Here is a 14,044-nt window from a genome sequence, read left to right as displayed (position 1 = left end):
GCAGCCAAGCTGTATCTCTGGAGATGCAGATTTACCCTCCATGTCTTTAGTCAGATGTGGAGATTTGTATTTTCTGTGGTGGATATTTTCTAGTGTTTTAATACTGACCGCATAGTACTCTGTCCTATTCTTTCTTTTTAGCTAGAAAGGCCTCCTTTGCTAAATCCTGATTTCAGTCTGCGTATGTCATTTCCCTCTCCTCTCACAGTCAATATTTGTGGGGGGCTGTCTATCCTTTGGGGAAAAGGCAAGACAGTTTTCCCGATTCTATCTTTAGGGGAAGTTAGTCCTTAGGCTGTGTCGAGGTGTCTAGGGAGTGTTAGGTACATCCCACGGCTACTTCTAGTTTTGGTGCTAAGTTCAGGGTCTGCGGTCAGTACAGGTACCACCTTCTCCAGAGTACGTCTCATGCTGCTCCTAGGCCACCAGATCATAACACTCCCCTGTGTGAGTTTTCTGATGTGCAACAAGATTTGACTTATCTGCAAAAGATTTTTCACATTCTGAACAAGAAAATGGCTTCTCCCCTGTGTGAGTTCTCTGATGTGTGAAAAGATGTGATTTCTTGGTAAAACATTTCTCACATTCTGTACATGAAAATGGCTTCTCCACTGTGTGACCTCTTTGATGTGTAACAAGATGTGATCTATATGCAAACATTTTCCCACATTCCCACATTCTGAACATGAAAATGGCTTCTCCACTTTGTGACTTCTCTGATGTGTAACAAGATTTGATCTATATGCAAAAATTTCCCACATTCTGAACATGAAAATGGCTTCTTCCCTGTGTGAATTATCTGATGTATACAAAGACGTGATTTATGTGTAAAACATTTCCAACATGCTGAACATGAATATGGCTTCTCCCCTCTGTGACTTCTCTGATGTGTAATAAGATTTATCTGCAAAAGATTGCTCACATTCTCAACATGAAAATGGCTTCTCACCTGTGTGAGTCCTTTGATGTTTAACAAGTTTTGACTTACAAAATATTTACCACATTGTGAACATGCATATGACGGCTCCCCTGCATGAACTCTTTTTTGTCTAAGAAGCTCTAAATTTTGGCTAAATGAATCAGAATATAGGACATTTTTAAAATGATCAAATGATAGATCTTTGCTGTGAAAGGATGCTGGTATTTCTGGCATGGTGCCATAAATGTCAGTTATATCTTGTGTGATATTCAGGTCATCTGAGTTATAAACTGAAGAGGTCAGTTGTCCTTCTGATCTTCTAGTGCAGTCATCTGTCAAGAATATAGATTATTATTAGACTTTTAAAATATCCATAGAAACTTAGGTTGACGTTAAAGAGCAAAATTCAGTGATTTACTAAGACCGAAACTATATACAATGAGATAGTAAACCTCAGAGCAGAAACCAGTAAAACAAAAGGTTTGACCCTCTTTGTTCATTCTGCCTTCCAAATATTGCAATAAGCCTCCAAAAAGTGTTATGTAGCACAAAATATCAATAAAGACTTCTAATCCACCCACCCCCCCAAAAAATAAGACTCCATCTACATCCAACATTTGTTAATGTAAAAATAGAGGGTTTCCACATTATTTGTAGATGGAGGACTCTTAAAAAGCAACATGGCTTCCATGAACCAATCCAGCAAATTCTGTGCTTTCAAAGCCAAGTGACCCTCTTGCTTCTTAGTCCTGCAGTTTGCCCAAACCCTGTTAGGGTCCACATGTTTAGCATTGTAGCAAAGTGAAGAACCCACTTAAACATTTACAGTGTGTGTCTCCAGAAGTACAAGCTGGGCACCACTTATTGGGAACTAAAATGGCATAATGGAAATTTTTACTCCACAACATTAACTGCGTGCTAGTTTCCAGAGAATACCTGCAGAGTCATAATATTGAATACGCCTATAGATGAATTCAATGAGGAAAACTGAGTTAAGTTTATGAGATTTTCTATGTTCTGGCAGCTTATGAGATCTGTTATGACCTGGTGGTCAGGACAATAATGGACCTGGTGGTTAAGAGCACACGGAATGATTTGATAGTTACTGATAATAAGGACGAGCTCTGGGACGTGGGAACTCTGCTGACCGCAATCCCTAAACCTATCAAACACACTAGAAACAGCCGTGGATTGCGCCTAACGCTCCCTATGCAACTCGGCACAGCCTAAGAAACTAGCTAGCCCTGAAGATAGAAAAATAAAGCCTACCTTGCCTCAGAGAAATTTCCCAAAGGAAAAGGCAGCCCCCCACATATATTGACTGTGAGTAAAGATGAAAATACAAACACAGAGATTAAATAGATTTAGCAAAGTGAGGCCCGACTTACTGAACAGACCGCGGATAGGAAAAGTTACTTTGCAGTCAGCACAAAAACCTACAAAAAGACCACGCAGAGGGTGCAAAAAGACCCTCCGCACCGACTCACGGTGCGGAGGCGCTCCCTCTGCGTCCCAGAGCTTCCAGCAAGCAAGACAACAAATTAAATAGCAAGCTGGACAGAAAAATAGCAAACCAAAGAAATACAAGCTGGAACTTAGCTTCTGATGGGAAGACTGGTCACAAGAACGATCCAGGAGTGAACAGACCAATACTGGAACATTGACAGGTGGCATGGAGCAAAGATCTAAGTGGAGTTAAATAGAGCAGCAGCTAACGAATTAACCTCATCACCTGTGAAACTCAGAAATACCCACCAGAGGAAGTCCATGGACAGAACCAGCCGAAGTACCATTCATGACCACAGGAGGGAGCCCGACAACAGACTTCACAACAGTACCCCCCCCTTGAGGAGGGGTCACCGAACCCTCACCAGAGCCCCCAGGCCGACCAGGATGAGCCAAATGAAAGGCACGAACCAGATCGGCAGCATGAACATCAGAGGCAAAAACCCAGGAATTATCTTCCTGACCATAACCCTTCCAATTAACCAGGTACTGGAGTTTCCGTCTCGAAACACGAGAATCCAAAATGTTCTCCACCACATACTCCAACTCCCCCTCAACTAACACCGGGGCAGGAGGATCAACGGATGGAACCGCAGGCGCCACGTATCTCCGCAATAACGACCTATGGAACACATTATGGATGGCAAAAGAAGCAGGAAGGGCCAAACGAAATGACACAGGATTGATAACCTCAGAAATCTTATACGGACCAATGAAACGAGGCTTAAACTTAGGAGAGGAAACCTTCATAGGAACATAACGAGACGACAACCAAACCAAATTCCCAACACGAAGTCGGGGACCCACACAGCGCCGGCGGTTAGCGAAACGTTGAGCCTTCTCCTGGGACAATGTCAAATTGTCCACCACATGAGTCCAAATCTGCTGCAACCTATCCACCACAGTATCTACACCAGGACAGTCTGAAGACTCAACCTGCCCTGAAGAGAAACGAGGATGGAAACCAGAATTGCAGAAAAACGGCGAAACCAAAGTAGCCGAGCTGGCCCGATTATTAAGGGCGAACTCAGCCAACGGCAAAAAGGACACCCAATCATCCTGATCAGCAGAAACAAAGCATCTCAGATATGTTTCCAAAGTTTGATTAGTTCATTCGGTTTGGCCATTTGTCTGAGGATGGAAAGCCGAGGAAAAAGACAAATCAATGCCCATCCTAGCACAAAAGGATCGCCAAAACCTTGAAACAAACATGTAAACGAACCACATGCTGGAAAAATAATGGCACCAAATCAGAGGAGGAAGACAATTTAGACAAAGGTACCAAATGGACCATCTTAGAAAAGTGATCACAAACCACCCAAATGACCGACATCTTTTGAGAGACGGGGAGATCCGAAATAAAATCCATAGAAATATGCGTCCAGGGCCTCTTCGGGACCAGCAAGGGCAAAAGCAATCCACTGGCACGAGAACAGCAGGGCTTAGCCCGAGCACAAGTCCCACAGGACTGCACAAAAGAACGCACATCCCGCGACAAAGACGGCCACCAGAAGGATCTAGCCACCAAATCTCTGGTACCAAAGATTCCAGGATGCCCAGCCAACACTGAACAATGAATCTCAGAGATAACTCTACTAGTCCATCTATCAGGGACAAACAGTTTCTCCGCTGGGCAACGGTCAGGTCTATCAGCCTGAAATTTTTGCAGCACCCGCCGCAAATCAGGGGAGATGGCAGACAAAATTACCCCCTCTTTGAGAATACCCGCCGGCTCAGGAACACCCGGAGAGTCAGGCACAAAACTCCTTGACAGGGCATCAGCCTTCACATTCTTAGAGCCCGGAAGGTACGAAACCACAAAATCAAAACGGGAGAAAAATAATGACCATCGAGCCTGTCTCGGATTCAACCGTTTGGCAGACTCAAGATAAGTCAAATTCTTGTGATCTGTCAAGACCACCACGCGATGCTTGGCTCCTTCCAGCCAATGACGCCACTCCTCGAATGCCCACTTCATGGCCAACAATTCACGATTACCAACATCATAGTTATGCTCAGCAGGCGAAAACTTTCTAGAAAAGAAAGCACATGGCTTCATCACCGAGCCCTCAGAACTTCTTTGCGACAAAACAGCCCCTGCTCCAATCTCAGAAGCATCAACCTCAACCTGAAACGGAAGCGAAACATCTGGCTGGCATAACACAGGGGCAGAAGAAAAACGACGCTTCAACTCCTGAAAAGTCTACAGCCGCAGAAGACCAATTGACCACATCAGCGCCTTTCTTGGTCAAATCAGTCAACGGTTTAGCAACAGTAGAAAAATTAGCGATGAAGCGCCGATAAAAATTAGCAAAGCCCAGGAACTTTTGCAGGCTCTTCACAGATGTCGGCTGAGTCCAATCGTAAATGGCCTGGACTTTAACAGGGTCCATCTCGATAGTAGAAGGGGAAAAAATGAACCCCAAAAATGAAACCTTCTGAACTCCAAAGAGACACTTTGACCCCTTCACAAACAAGGAATTCGCACGAAGGACCTGGAACACCATTCTGACCTGCTTCACATGAGACTCTCAATCATCCGAAAATACCAAAATATCATCCAAATACACAATCAGGAATTTATCCAGGTACTCTCGGAAGATGTCATGCATAAAGGACTGAAATACTGATGGAGCATTGGAAAGCCCGAATGGCATAACCAGGTACTCAAAATGGCCCTCGGGCGTATTAAATGCTGTTTTCCATTCATCGCCTTGTTTAATACGCACAAGATTATACGCCCCTTGAAGATCTATCTTGGTGAACCAACTAGCCCCTTTAATACGAGCAAACAAATCAGACAGCAACGGCAAAGGATACTGAAATTTGACTGTAATTTTATTAAGAATGCAGTAATCAATACAAGGTCTCAAAGAACCATCCTTCTTGGCCACAAAAAAGAACCCTGCTCCTAACGGTGATGACGACGGGCGAATATGGCCTTTCTCCAAGGATTCCTTTATATAACTCCGCATAGCGGCGTGTTCTGGCACAGATAAATTGAACAATCGGCCCTTAGGAAACTTACTACCAGGAATCAAATTAATTGCACAATCGCAATCCCTATGAGGAGGTAGGGCACTGGCTTTGGGCTCATCAAATACATCCCGATAATCCGACAAAAACACTGGAACTTCAGAAGGAGAGGAAGACGAAATAGACAAAAATGGAACATCACCATGTACCCCCTGGCAACCCCAGCTGGACACAGATATAGATTTCCAGTCCAATACTGGATTATGAACCTGTAGCCATGGCAACCCCAAAACGACCACATCATGCAGATTATGCAACACCAAAAAGCGGATATCCTCCTGATGTGCAGGAGCCATGCACATGGTCAATTGGGTCCAATACTGAGGCTTATTCTTGGCCAAAGGCGTAGCATCAATTCCTCTCAATGGAATAGGATACTGCAAGGACTCCAAGAAAAAACTACAGCGCCTAGCATACTCCAAGTCCATCAAATTCAGGGCAGCGCCTGAATCCACAAATGCCATAACAGAATAGGATGACAAAGAGCAAATCAGAGTAACAGACAATAGAAATTTAGACTGTACCGTACCAATGGTGGCAGACCTAGCGAACCACTTAGTGCGCTTAGGACAATCGGAGATAGCATGAGTGGAATCACCACAGTAAAAACATAGCCCATTCCGACGTCTGTGTTCTTGCCGTTCAACTCTGGTCAAAGTCCTATCGCATTGCATAGGCTCAGGCCCATGCTCAGATAGTACCGCCAAATGGTGCACAGCTTTACGCTCACGCAAGCGTCGATCGATCTGAATGGCCAAGGACATAGACTCATTCAGACCAGCAGGCATGGGAAACCCCACCATGACATCCTTAAGGGCTTCAGAGAGACCCTATCTGAAGATTGCTGCCAGGGCACATTCATTCCACTGAGTGAGCACAGACCACTTTCTAAACTTCTGACAATATATTTCCGCTTCATCCTGACCCTGACACAGAGCCAGCAAGATTTTCTCTGCCTGATCCACTGAATTAGGTTCGTCATAAAGCAATCCAAGCACCAGGAAAAACGCATCAACATCACGCAATGCCGGATCTCCTGGCGCAAGGGAAAATGCTCAGTCTTGAGGGTCACCACGTAACAAAGAAATAATGATCTTTACTTGTTGAACAGGGTCACCTGAGGAGCGAGGTTTCAAGGCAAGAAACAATTTACAATTATTTTTGAAATTCAAGAACTTAGATCTATCACCAAAAAACAAATCAGGAATTGGAATCCTAGGCTCTGACATCGGATTCTGAACCACAAAATCTTGAATGTTTTGTATCCTTGTAGTGAGATTATCCATCCAAGAGGACAGACCTTGAATGTCCATGTTTACACCAGTGTCCTGAACCACCCAGAGGTAAAGGGGAAAATAGAGACAAAACACACTGCAAAGAAAAAAAAATGGTCTCAGAACTTCTCTTATCCCTCTATTGAGATGCATTAGTACTTTGGGCCACCTGTGCTGTTATGACCTGGTGGTCAGGACAATAATGGACCTGGTGGTTAAGAGCACACGGAATGACTTGATAGTTACTGATAATAAGGACGAGCTCTGGGACGTGGGAACTCTGCTGACCGCAATCCCTAAACCTATCAAACACACTAGAAATAGCCGTGGATTGCGCCTAACGCTCCCTATGCAACTCGGCACAGCCTAAGAAACTAGCTAGCCCTGAAGATAGAAAAATAAAGCCTACCGTGCCTCAGAGAAATTTCCCAAAGGAAAAGGCAGCCCCCCACATATAATGACTGTGAGTAAAGATGAAAATACAAACACAGAGATGAAATAGATTTAGCAAAGTGAGGCCCGACTTACTGAGCAGACCGAGGATAGGAAAGGTTACTTTGCGGTCAGCACAAAATCCTACAAAAAGACCACGCAGAGGGCGCAAAAAGACCCTCCGCACCGACTCACGGTGCGGAGGCGCTCCCTCTGCGTCCCAGAGCTTCCAGCAAGCAAGACAACAAATTAAATAGCAAGCTGGACAGAAAAATAGCAAACCAAAGAAATACAAGCTGGAACTTAGCTTCTGATGGGAAGACTGGTCACAAGAACGATCCAGGAGTGAACAGACCAATACTGGAACATTGACAGGTGGCATGGAGCAAAGATCTAAGTGGAGTTAAATAGAGCAGCAGCTAACGAATTAACCTCATCACCTGTGAAACTCAGAAATACCCACCAGAGGAAGTCCATGGACAGAACCAGCCGAAGTACCATTCATGACCACAGGAGGGAGCCCGACAACAGACTTCACAACAGAGATCTGCAAATGGTGCCGACAAACTATTCTAGCAAAATCTGCATTCCAATAGCCAAATTGATCTCCTTCCCTTCGGCGCCGTGCCGTGTGCCCAAACAGTAAAATTTTGTCTGCTTCAAAAGAAGTTGCAAAATAAATTAAAGCATCCATTATTTTTATTACTCCTTCGAAAGCTGAGAATAATTTAGCTAAATCAACATTTTAGTTCAATTTTGTTTACATTCAAATTTTTGTTAATTATTGTGATACACACAAAGTGTAAAACTTGCTGAATGTAGTTTTCTTTCATACTGTCAGGGATGACATTTTCTAAAATATAGGCTCCTCTAAGCTGCTTCAAAAGTGACGCAATTTTACTTAAAGGGAACCTGTCACCCCGTTTTTTCAGATTGAGCTATAAATACTGTTAAATAGGGCCTGCGCTGTGCGTTACTATAGTGTATGTAGTGTACCCTGATTCCCCATGTATGCTGAGAAATACATTACCAAAGTCGCCGTTTTCGCCTGTCAATCAGGCTGGTCTGGTCAGGTGGGCGTGTTCACAGCGCTCTTTTCTTCTCCAGCTTTCCGTTGGTGGCGTAGTGGTGTGCGCATGTCCAAGGTCCGAATTCCCTGCGCCCACGTGAAGACACAGCGCGCGATCTGCGCTGTAATCCCTTGCATCGGTGGGGGCGGCCATCTTCCTGGGGCCGCGCGTGCGCAGATGGAGTGCTCTGCTGCACGGGGCTTCAGGAAAATGGCCGCGGGATGCCGCGCGTGCGCATTAGAGATCGCGGCGGCCATTTTCCCAAAGCCGAGTTTGCATCTCGGCTTTGGAAAAATGGCCGCCGTGATCTCTAATGCGCACGTGCGGCATCCCGCGGCCATTTTCCTGAAGCCCCGTGCAGCAGAGCACTCCATCTGCGCACGCGCGGCCCCGGAAGATGGCCGCCCCCACCGATGCAAGGGATAACAGCGCAGATCGCGCGCTGTGTCTTCACGTGGGCGCAGGGAATTCGGACCTTGGACATGCGCACACCACTACGCCACCAACGGAAAGCTGGAGAAGGAAAGAGCGCTGTGAACACGCCCACCTGACCAGACCAGCCTGATTGACAGGCGAAAACGGCGACTTTGGTAATGTATTTCTCAGCATACATGGGGAATCAGGGTACACTACATACACTATAGTAACGCACAGCGCAGGCCCTATTTAACAGTACTTATAGCTCAATCTGAAAAAACGGGGTGACAGGTTCCCTTTAAAGGTTGGGAAAGGTTTCCTGCAAAAATGACTTAAATTTACGTCATGTGATCATGTGGACAAAGGAGCAGTGCCATTGCGCACGCCCTCATCTGAACTGCTTTCAATAACAGAGTGCAGCTAGTCCATGCGATGTTGGGCTGTGACATGCGGTGAAACTGCCCACAACCCAGTCAATTAGGGAGACTAGGTCCCATCTCCGTGATGCCGAGTCAGCTTCCAATTACGGAAGTTGAAGTGACATCACCGGACATCATTGGTAGCTGAAGCCGGGGTTCACGTGATGGAAATGATAAATATAATAAATGTGATGCAAACTGTTATGTAAAATGTTCCCAGTAAAAGCTTCAGCTCATTACACAAAAAAAGCAAGTCTCAACTCAGGTCTGTCATCTTTAAAGGAAATATAGAGGGCTTCCACATTACTGGTAGCACAAAGTCCCTGGGAAAGTGCTATGGCTCCTCGCTCCCCAAAAGAAATCCTGGGAATTCTGAGCTCCCAAGTCCAAATGCCCTCCCTTCTGAGCCCAACAGCGTGCCTAAACCACAGTTAACGTCCACAAGTTTGGCCTTTCTGTAGTGATGAGAGCCTAATTTACGGGGTTCATGTCTGCCGAAACACAAGCTGGGCATAATGTCTGAGCACTATGGCGGATTTGTAATTTTAACTAAGCAACATCCACTGCTGCTTGTTTCTGAAAATAGTCACTACACCTCTAGATAAATGAGGGATGCAATTTTTATAAGGGGATCATTTGTGTGTGGGGGGGGGGGTCGGGATTCTGCTCTTCTGGAAATTAGGAGCTCTGTATATGGATTCCGTAAACTATTCTACAATAATTTGTTCTCCAAGAGCCAAATAGAGCTACGTCCCTCCCGAGTCTCATGGTGTGGCTAAGTGGTACTGTACAGCCACATAAGGGGTATTCCCATACTCGGCAGAAATTGTGTACCAAATTTTGTTGCTATTTTAACCCATTTCCCCATGTGAAAATGTTAAATTTTGGGATAAAACGAAATTAATTGTGGTAAAAATGTAATTATTTTTTTTTCACTGCTCAATTGTATAAAATTCTGTGACACAGTCGTAGTGTCAATATGATCACTGCACCCCTAGATGAATTCACCAAGAGGTGAAGTTTGTAAAATGTGGTCACTTATGAGGAGTTCTGCTGTTCTCACACCTCAAAGGCTCTTTAAATGGTTCATGGTGTAAGGAGGTGGCGGGGACCCTGAATTGCCTTCTCTCTCCTGAATAATGAACACCGATGTTGCGTGCGGCTTCCTGATGTTTTCTAATGTTTCATGAATGTAATGTACAGATTTCTAATGCTCTCTTTATGCTTTACACTGTACTATCGATGTGAATTTTTCTGGCTAACACGGTACCACAATACAATTTGTAATCGTACATCATTACACTGTACTATAAAATGCATTCTTTAGCTTAGGGATAGAGTACTACGGGTTAAACAGTTGGGAGGAGTTAAATGGGGGATGGTGCAAAACCTCTGGGACTTAGGGAAGGCACTTCCTGCTCTTACAGCAGAGCCCGGGCAGGCTTGCCCAGGGCAGGACATGCACCATAGCAAGGACAGAAGATTCCCCTGTCGGGGGGATTAAAGCTGCCCTAGCTTGACGGGCAGTGTGGATGGACATTGGCTCTGTGGAATCAACCCCAGGAGAAATACGGGGTTCAAGACCAGGACAGAAGATGGAGCCGTGCACCCTACTGAAGTCGCAGGGAAAGTACAGGAAGCATTGTCTTATTTGCACCGTGATCAGCAAAGTATTGCCGTTGGAACAGAACTTTGGCTTGTGGTGTTCCCTGAAAGCTCGTCCCCTGCAACCGAAGTGAGTGTGTGATGAAGGTAACTGACAGTACTGCAGAACTGGGACTTCACTTGTCTTTTTCATGTGCAAGGTGCCGGGGTGCTCACTGACTGTAGCTTAGTGAACTCGCCCACGACTACCACTCCGTGCCACCTTGTTACAATGGCACCCACAAACCATAACAGTAAAATCTGCAATATAATACTGCACACCTTCCCTTCTAAACTTTACACTGTGCCTGAACAGTATTTCCCAATTACATGTTGGATATTAGCGCACTCAGGGTAAATTGCACAACTAACTGAGAGGTTCATTTTTTTGGCAGCACGGTGGCTCAGTGGTTAGCACTGCATTAGAGTGCTGAAGTTCTAGGTTCAAATCCCACCAAGGACAAAATCTGCAAGGAGTTTGTATGTGCTCCCCGTGTTTGCGTGGGTTTCCTCTGGGTACTCCGGTTTCCTCCCACATTCCAGAAGACATACAGATACGTAATTTAGATTGTGAGCCCCATCGGGGACTGCGATGATAATGTGTGCAAACTGTAAAGCGCTGAGGAATATAAAAATAAAGATTATTGTTATTATTATTTTCTTAGTAGCCCTTATATAAATTTAAAACATGGGGCTAAAACAACTTTTTAGTGTTAAAAATGTAATTATTCTTTCTTCACCACTTGATGTAATAAAATTCTGTGAGGCACATGTGGTGTTAACATCCTCATTACACCCCATAGAGGGGTCTGCTGTTCTGGCACCTTAGGATCTCACCATCAATCCATTCCAGCAAAATCTGCACTCCAATATGGCGCTCCTTCCATTTTGAGCCTTGTACTGTGCATCAAAAGTAGTTTTTGACGAGATGTGGTCCATTTTCCCCTGATATCCCTTTTTTAAAATAAAAACTTGGGCCAAAGCAATATTTTAGTGAAATACATGGTAACTTTCCATTTACTTAGTCTAATACAATTCTGTGAATTGCCTGAAGGTTAAAAATGCTCACTACACCACTAGATAAATTCTGAAAGAGGTTTAGTTTCTAAAATGTGGTCACTTGGCATCCACAATCTATACCAGTCAAAATTGCACTCCAGAATTCAATTGGCGCTCCTTCCCTTTCAAGGCCTGACGTGTGCCCAAACAGTAGTTTTAAACCACATATGGTGTGTAGATGTACTCAGCAGAAATTGCATGACAAATGATACAGTCAATTTTCTCCTGTGTGCCTTGTGAAAATGAAAAATATTAGGCAAAATTAACACGCCTCAATGTTATAAAATTCTGTGAAGCACCTGAGGGTTCAAGGGGCTCGCCACATATCTAGATAAATTCCTTGAGTGATGTAGTTTTCAAAATGGAGTCACTTGTGGGTGTTTTTCACTGTGTTTGCAAACGCAACATGAAGTTTGCTACCTACGCCAGCCAATTTTGCACTCCAAAAATCAAATGGCGCTCCTTCCCTTTTTTTTTTTTGAGCCCTGGCGTGTACTCAAGAGAAATTGCACAACAAATTATATGGTGCATTGACTCTTGTTACCCTTGTGAAAATGCAAAATTTGGCCCTAAAGCTAAATTTGTTTTGAAAAAGTTACATTTTCATTTTTTTCTTTCCATTTTTTAATTCCTATGAAGCATGTGGAGGGTTAATTAACTAACTGAATGTGATTTTGAGCTCTTTGAGGGGTGCAGGTTTTGAAATGGTGTTTGGGTATTATGTGTCATATAGGCCACTCAGTTACTTCAAACATGATCTAGTCCCTAAAAAAATTGGTTTTGTAAATTTTATTGGAAAATGAGAAATTGCTGATAATCATTTAACCGTTATAACAAAAAAAAACATGTTTCAAACATGATGCTGATGTGAAGTAGACATGCAGTAAATTATAGTTATAGTTCACAAAATAGATAATACATTAAATATCTGGAATAAGGGCTGTGACAGTCACTGGTAAAGTGCTGGAGTGGAGATATGTGTCACTAAGTTTAATGGTGCCAGGGATATAAAACCCAGAGTTTTATATCCTCCAGCACACCAAGTGCTATGAGGGATAACCTAATATATAATGGGCAGGTTTTTATGTGGACATCCATAGAGCGGGTGGGTTGATGTCCACCTTATCTCCACCCCATGGTGTGGTCTGGGGCTTCAATAGCTGGGCTCGAGGAGAGAATAATGCAGAAATTCTATTGGCTGGGATGTTACTGGGATATCCTAAATTATTGTAGGTCCTGCCCCACCTGCCAGATAACCGTCACCTCTACTCACCTCCGAAGTCCCCTAGTCCCTTTACCTGTGATAGAGGTCCCATTTGAGAGGATTGTCATAGATTTAGTGGGTCCTCTAGTTAAATCTACACGAGGGCATCAATACATCTTAAGACCTTAAATGCGATGCTCAAGAAGGTCATTGAGAAGGACGATCGAGACTGGAACTATCTGCTTCCGTTTCTACTCTTCTCAGTCGAAGAAGTTGCTCAAGCATCTACTGGCTTCTTGCTGTTCAAGCTCCCAGTTACAGGCAAGGATGGCGGAAGTAATACCTATCGTGAAGGAGCATCTTCTCCAGGCACAATCAAGGGTGTATAACCGCTCACCGAGGCAGTTCCAGCCCGGGGACTGCATGCTAGTGCTTATCCCCAAGGTGGAGAGCAAGCTCCTTGCCAAGTGGCAAGGCCCATATGAGGTGGTGGAAAAACAGAGGTGAATTACAAAATACACCAGCCAAGTCGAAGAAAGCCGCCGCAAACATACCATATGACCTTGCTCAAGCCATGGCAAGATTGGGAGTTGCTGGAAACCCCTTGCCCGGGAGCCAGTCCCAAAGCCACAGTGGACAATGTCACCATTGCAGACTCCAACACCGGCCCAGAAGGCAACAGTGTCAGGAACTGTTGCAGCAGAACCGTGACCTGTTCTCTGGAGTTGCCAGGGCAGACACAGGTATAGAAGCATGACGTCTTGACAGAACCGCATGTAAGGGTGTACCTCAGGTCCTATAGAATTCCCTTAGCACATCGGGAGGTAATATTAAATGAGGTGAAGAGAATGTTAGACCTCGGGTTGATTGAGGAGTCGAAAAGTGGATGGTCGAGTCCCATCGTCCTCATGTGAAGCCCGACAGTAAGTGGTGTTCTGCAATGACTACCGCAGGCTGAATGAGCTCTCCAAATGTTATGCGTAGCCGATGCCTCATGTGGAAGAACTGAGAAAATATGAACCGCGAGGTACATTACAACTGTTGACCTGACGAAGGGCTACTAG

General features: G+C 44.6%; 1 pseudogene; it reads right to left on the bottom strand.

Annotated features, from left to right (window-relative positions):
• Nucleotides 1-417: 417 nt before the first annotated feature.
• Nucleotides 418-13,092, bottom strand: LOC138666575 (oocyte zinc finger protein XlCOF22-like; annotated as a pseudogene).
• Between the last annotated feature and the right edge of the window lie 952 nt (nt 13,093-14,044).

The sequence above is a fragment of the Ranitomeya imitator genome, chromosome 2, assembly GCF_032444005.1.
Source record: "Ranitomeya imitator isolate aRanImi1 chromosome 2, aRanImi1.pri, whole genome shotgun sequence".
Taxonomy (NCBI): Eukaryota; Metazoa; Chordata; class Amphibia; order Anura; family Dendrobatidae; genus Ranitomeya; species Ranitomeya imitator.
This window is presented reverse-complemented; position numbering and strand designations above follow the sequence as displayed.